The sequence below is a fragment of the Castor canadensis genome, chromosome 5, assembly GCF_047511655.1.
Source record: "Castor canadensis chromosome 5, mCasCan1.hap1v2, whole genome shotgun sequence".
Taxonomy (NCBI): Eukaryota; Metazoa; Chordata; class Mammalia; order Rodentia; family Castoridae; genus Castor; species Castor canadensis.
In genome coordinates, this window is record NC_133390.1 from 30,515,839 (window position 1) to 30,522,844 (window position 7,006).

Here is a 7,006-nt window from a genome sequence, read left to right on the forward strand (position 1 = left end):
GTAGATTGTACCAGTCCTGTCTTTAACCTCATAGTCTACTCTCTATCCCTCAGGCTGTATTGAAACTACTCCTCTGAAGGCTTGTAATGCTTTACCTAGTCTTCAAATTATTCTTCTCAGTGTTTCTCCCTCCTTAAATCCAGTAATATTGCTGTTTCTCAAATCTCTTCCTGCCATTAACCTTGCTATTGTTCCTTCTTTCCCAAATTCATTATTTTTTAAACCATTCTTTATTACATGTACTTTTAGAGCTTAGGCACAAAGTGACTAAAAAAGGAAATGTCCCAGCTATTGTGGAGCTGCATTTTGGTGGTAAGAGAGAGAAAAGAAATTAGAAAGCATATAAATAGTAGAATTTAAAGTAATGGTTAAATCCCATTTAACCATTTGACAGCATGATAAAGCAAATGGTACAGAGAAACTAGGGAAGAGCTTCTTCACCAGCATGGCTGGGAATGTTCTCTGTAGCAGGTGTCATTCAAACTGAGACCCTATTTTAAAGACTTTTCTACAAAGACCAGAATTAAGAGGACTTCAAAAAGAAGGAAAGAACAAGTGAAAAGAATGATAGGTGAGAATGGTGAATTTTCTAAGAGTGGTTTGCACTCTTAAAAGATTTAGAAACTGGCTTGCAACAATGGCAAGCCATTGTGAAGAAAATAAATACCAATTCTTTCCAAAAGTTTTCTTGAAAGTGTGTATTTATGAGACTTTTTTAAAATGAGGACATTATGATGCATTTACACGCACTGTAGAATTATCCAAGACTGAGAGAAGCTCTAAGGGACAGAAGTTTTTTGGAGTGAATTCCTTCAATGTATGTGCTTGTGACTCTCTGCTTTCTCTTATTTATGAGTTTATTAATCTTCCACACCTCATAGTTAACTCTCTTGTCTTGGCACATGGCTAAGTATGATTGGCTTTCTCTGGTATTTGATCCAACATTTCCAATTTCTTGTAAGTTTTCTTAATCCATTTTGTGCTACTATAAAAGAATAACACAAAGTGGATACTTTTTAAACAGAAAATTATTGACTTACAGTTCTGTAGGCTGGGTTCTGTAAATTCAAGACATAGACTTCAGTGTCTTCCAAACTGGAGCTTCCTAACAAGTTGCATCCTTACAATGTGAAAAGTGGAAGTACAAGTGTTCAAGAGAGCCCACTACCATGATCCTTTTACCAGGTGCCCTTAAAGAATTGGATGAGGTCAGTTAGGCACCTTCCAACATTATCACATTAGAGATTAAGTTTCCAGCACCATCAAACTACAACACTGAACAGCTCACCTTTCCTTGCCATCATTTTCCATTCTGTGGAGTGCATTTTTTATTAATGCAATCACCATTCTCCCTTTTTTACATGATCCAAGCTCTGTAAGAACATTTGACTATTAACTTTCATTCAACACTAAGTCAGGACTTCTTTTCTTTGCCAACTACAGGTACTGAGCTGCCAAGTCCTTTGCCATTTTTCTCACCTCTGACTCTTTCTTTTTTACCACTGTTTCCTTGATAATACATTCATCACATTCTGGCTTGGACTACTGGACAAGTGGCTCTTTCTTCCTCCAATCTTCATTCTTCCAGTCCATTTATGTGCTGATACTACATAATTGAAACAAAGGGATTCACCAACTTCAAGTTCAGTAGGCTCATAGACTTCTTAGCCTAGAAAGTAAGAGCTTCCATGTTCTTTGCACACAATCCTAAGGTACAATTGAACCTTGAAGCACATTTTGTAGTTTTGGACTTTTATTAAATCTGTTATAAACTGCCCCTATTTTTCTCCTCAAATATTAATCCTTCTTAAAAGAATTTCATCATTCTCAGTTCCATAGCATATTATCTCTCTATACTTCATTTTCTTCTTTTCATTTTAGATCATTATTTATAAATATGTTCTTCCCTTTTGTTTCTGTGGTAGAGCCTGCGTTACAATTTTCTTTTCATTATCCTAACTAAGAAACATACTGACTTGATTAAATATTGGTTGAATGGGTGATCTTGATATTTCAATTTATCTGAAGTATCTTTTTGACCTCATGATGCATATCTAAAATTTCAATTGGATATCCCCACACAATATGGTATGTATGTTTAACCTCCATTTAGAACTTAATATATGATTGTTTAATGAACCTAAATATTCACTACTAATCCTTATAAAGTTATCATTTGTAATTCATGATACCACTATCCCTTTTACTTTTTCTTTTTATTTACTTATTTATTTTTTATTATTCATATATGCATACAATGCTTGGGTCATTTCTCCCCCCTGCCCCCACCCCCTCCCTTACCACCCACTCCGCCCCCTCCCTCTCCCCAACCTCAATACCCAGCAGAAACAGTTTTGCCCTTATCTCTAATTTTGTTGAAGAGAGAGTATAAGCAATAATAGGAAGGAACAAGGGGTTTTGCTGGTTGAGATAAGGATAGCTATACAGGGAGTTGACTCACATTAATTTCCTGTGCGTGTGTGTTACCTTCTAGGTTAATTCTTTTTGATCTAACCTGTTCTCTAGTTCCTGGTCGCCTTCTCCTATTGGCCTCAGTTGCTTTTAAGGTATCTGCTTTAGTTTCTCTGCGTTGAGGGCAACAAATGCTAGCTAATTTTTTAGGTGTCTTACCTATCCTCATATCTCCCTTGTGTGCTCTTGCTTTTATCTTGTAATCAAAGTTCAATCCCCTTGCTGTGTTTGTCCTTGATCTAATGTCCACATATGAGAGAGAACAAAGGATTTTTGGTCTTTTGTGGCAGGCTAACCTCACTCAGAATGATGTTCTCCAATTCCATCCATTTACCAGCAAATGATAACATTTCGTTCTTCATGGCTGCATAAAATTCCATTGTGTATAGATACCACATTTTCTTGATCCACTGGTCAGTAGTGGGACATCTTGACTATTACCATAACTTGGCTATTGTGAATAGTGCTGCAATAAACATGTGTGTGCAGGTGCCTCTGGAGTAACCTGTGTCACAGTCTTTTGGGTATATCCCCAAGAGTGGGTTGGTATTGCTGGATAAAATGGTAGATCAATGTTTAGCTTTTTAAGTAGGCTCCAAATTTTTTTCCAGAGTGCTTGTACTAGTTTACATTCCCACCAGCAGTGTAAGAGGGTTCCTTTTCCCCGCATCTTCACCAACACCTGTTGTTGGTGGTGTTGCTAATTATGGCTATTCTAACAGGGGTGAGGTGGAATCTTAGTATGGTTTTAATTAGCATTTCCTTTATTGCTAGAGATGGTGAGCATTTTTTCACCATTTTTTGGCCATTAGAATTTTTCATTTGAGAAAGTTCTGTTTAGTTCACTTGCACATTTCTTTATTGGTTCATTAGTTTTGGGAAAATTTAGGGTTTATTTATTTATTTATTTATTTTCTTTTATTATTCATATGTGCATACAAAGCTTGGGTCATTTCTCCCCCCTGCCCCCACCCACTCCCTTACCACCCACTCCGACCCCTCCCTTTCCCCCCCAACCCCCTGGCTATTCTAACAGGGGTGAGGTGAAATCTTAATGTGGTTTTAATTTGCATTTTCTTTATTGGTAGAGATGGTGAGCATTTTTTCATGTGTTTTTTGGCCATTTGAATTTTTTCTTTTGAGAAAGTTCTGTTAAGTTCACTTGCCCATTTCTTTATTGGTTCATTAGTTTTGGGAGAATTTAGTTTTTTGAGTTCCCTGTATATTCTGGTTATCAGTCCTTTGTCTGATGTATAGTTGGCAAATATTTTCTCCCACTCTGTGGGTGTTCTCTTCAGTTTAGAGACCATTTCTTTTGATAAGCAGAAGCTTTTTAGTTGCTTCTTAGTTGCTGTGCTGCTGGGGTTCCATTGAGAAAGTTCTTACCTACACCTACTAACCCAGGGTATTTCCTACTCTTTCCTGTATCAACTTTAGAGTTTGTGGTCTGATATTAAGATCCTTGATCCATTTTGAGTTAATTTTGGTATAGGGTGATATACATGGATCTAGTTTCAGTTTTTTGCAGACTGCTAACCAGTTTTCCCAGTAGTTTTTGTTGAAGAGGCTGCTTTTACTCCAACGTATATTTTTAGCTCCTTTGTCAAAGACAAGTTGGTTGTAGTTGTGTGGCTTCATATCTGGGTTCTCTATTCTGTTCCACTGGTCTTCATGTCTGTTTTTGTGCCAGTACCATGCTGGTGTGCTTGTTTATAGATCACGTGGGAGATGGGTCTTCTCTCCTGTCCAGTGGAGTTTTCCTCCCTCCGCCACTCTGACAAGATTTCCTACTCCTAGTTGCTGGGCTTGCGCTGCGCTCCCACCCTCTCTGGCCCGCCTGGCTTGTTTATTTACAGCTCTGTGAGGGATTCCCCTCCCCCACTCTTCAGCGCTCAGGGTGCCCCACCCTCTTTCCCGTGTGTCTTTATTGTTCTTATTGCTTATTACTCAGTTTTTCTTTTTTCCCCAGGTGGGGGTCGGTCTGTCCAGGGGGCTATGGTGATCTGTCTCAGGGTTGTCTGTGGGAGTACCACGTACTGCAAAGCTCACCTGGTCCGCGTCTTCCCAAGCCATCTGGGTGCGGGCGACTGGCAGCCTGGGGGCCCTCCTGGTTTCTCTGTTCAACGTGAAGTGGAGATGCTCTGCGCAGGCTGGAGGTGTGGAAGCGTCAAAGTTTTGCCTCTTCATGGTAGCCTTGCCTGCTAGGTGTGTCTCCAGCATCTCTCCAACATTTCACTGTAGGTGGCATGCTTTCTGCTTCCTCCCTCTAGCCGCCATCTTGGAATCTCCCACTATCCCTTTTTCAATCTACACTACCTAAATAAGAAAGTTCAGAGACATATTCGTTGTGTCAATTACTAAATTTGATTTGTTTTATCATTTACATATCTCTGATATCTGCTTCTTATTTTTTTATCTTTCCTCTACTATTGCATATGTTCAGGACTAAGAGAACAATAAGTTTCATAATGTGACATTCAAACTTTTCATAAACTTTGCTGAAGCTTGGATGTCCTTATTTCTCTTTCTCAATTGTAAATCAAGTCACAGATTCTCAGAAATTTCATTTTTTGTCTCATTGTCATTATTCCCACTTTCTTTTTCATTTTTTATCAAAATGACTCCAGTAATCATATTATATTATGCAGTCCTTAATTTTGGAAGCTTTTCTATCTTTCTTTCTTGCTTTTTTTCCATAAGATGGGGTTTGAAGCCAGGGCTTCATATTTGGAAAGCAGGTGCTCTATTGGTTGAGCCACATGTCAAGTCCATTTTGCTCTGGTTATGTTGAAGATGAGGTCTCAAGAACTATTTGCCTCCACTGGACAATCCTGCCTATCTCTGCTTCCTAAGTAGCTAGGATTATAAGCATGTGCCACTGGCTCCCAGCTCTTTTATTTTCTTTTTCTTTAACAATAATTGACAGTGATAATCAAATATATGACTTCCAGTTGATTATGAACTCAAAGTGTTTCTTTTTCTTCTTTCTTCACCCATTGTCTGCTTTACTAGCATGTAGAGTAATGCTCAAATGTGTTTGTTGATATGAATCATCTCATTATTTTTGAAGTGCTTCTAGGTTTATGCCAGTATCAAATTACACGTTATTTTCTTTAATTTAAATAATGGCTCACACTGTATACACATATGAATAAATGTAAAAACAAAAAAAAAGTAAAAATTAAAAAAATACCCAACACCAGTTACATCTGATGTATATTGAACACCCTATGAATCCAAGCTTATGTCTGAAGCTGGTGTTTGCAGTATAAACAAATTGAATACATTTACTCAAGATGGAAACACTAAAGGGACAAAAATTCTACAACAAGGTCAGGTAATAATTTACCAGTCTTTATGTTAGTTTTGATTTCTTCATGGCTAATGTGATTGGTTGCTGGCTCATAAGTGAATACACCTGAAAATTCCAAGTCAGTAATACCATGAACAGTAATATCAATGAGTTTAAGCCCACTTTATATTATTTTTGAGTTGTTACTTAAATAATGTGAGAGAAATGATTCTTGTTTTTTTTTTTTTTTTTTTTTTTTGTCTTCAGCAGTTCTGTGATATATAGGTAATATACCTGAGGCTGTTATGCATTTCTAAAGCCAGTGAGATAATAAAAGTACTAGGCACTTGTGACAGTTAAAAAGAGAAGAATGCTTCTTAGGCTTTCTGTGTTACAGAAGAGAAATCCTGCCCACCAATGTAGGCAAAAATAATATATTATACAGTACATGACATCCATATTAAAATTTTATTATAATACTTATAATATTTTTGTATCAGTATTTCAAATATACATTACATATTAACTATTTTGAAAATATTTATGAATTAAAACCATGTCTTCATCAAGTTATTTATTCAGATTTTTATATACTTTAAGTTAATCATGTTTGATCATGTTATTAATTTAAGGAAAGAAATGTTAGTTATTATTTAACTGAAATCTGTTTTCTCTAAAGAAAACTTAAATGGAACTAAAAGTAACTTAGCTTTTAACATTTGTGTAAAAAACAAATATCCCTTAGCAAATCATGATAGCATATAAATACACATACATTAATATTTCCACAATTTAAAAACGAGATGTGATGCATTCGTGTTTCTATTTTTAAAAAAATAGCCTTGGGCTTTATAAATATTTCTGAAGAAATACCTTGTATTTTACAGTCAAATTATTTCTGAGTTTGGCATTTGCTCCGTACAGTCTTACTAGGAGGACCATTAGCCTTTCTGAAGCTTTGGGACCTTGGGCTTTGCATTTGGAAATTAAATATTTAATATTGCTTTGTCTAGGCTGGCTTAGAACAGGATCTTTTCTTTATTCCATGGCAATGTCAAAATTCATAGACGAGCAAAAGCTCATATTATCTATTGAAATCAAACCTGTCTCTTCTCCCCTCCCCTCTCCCACCCTGCCCTTGGGATTGTGACATCATTACCATCTCAGGGACTGGTAGGGTTGTTGTTCCTGTTAAAATGAAGTGAGATTAGGGTACTAGGAGAGTACAGTCAAATATTTGAG

At 36.7% G+C, this 7,006-nt stretch overlaps 1 protein-coding gene across 24 annotated transcripts in view; it reads left to right on the forward strand.

The window, feature by feature from the left end:
* The window catches only part of Robo2 (roundabout guidance receptor 2), a 1,713,446-nt gene that overhangs the window by 1,317,835 nt on the left and 388,605 nt on the right, over positions 1–7,006 (forward strand). The gene's annotated exons all lie outside the window — the stretch shown is intronic.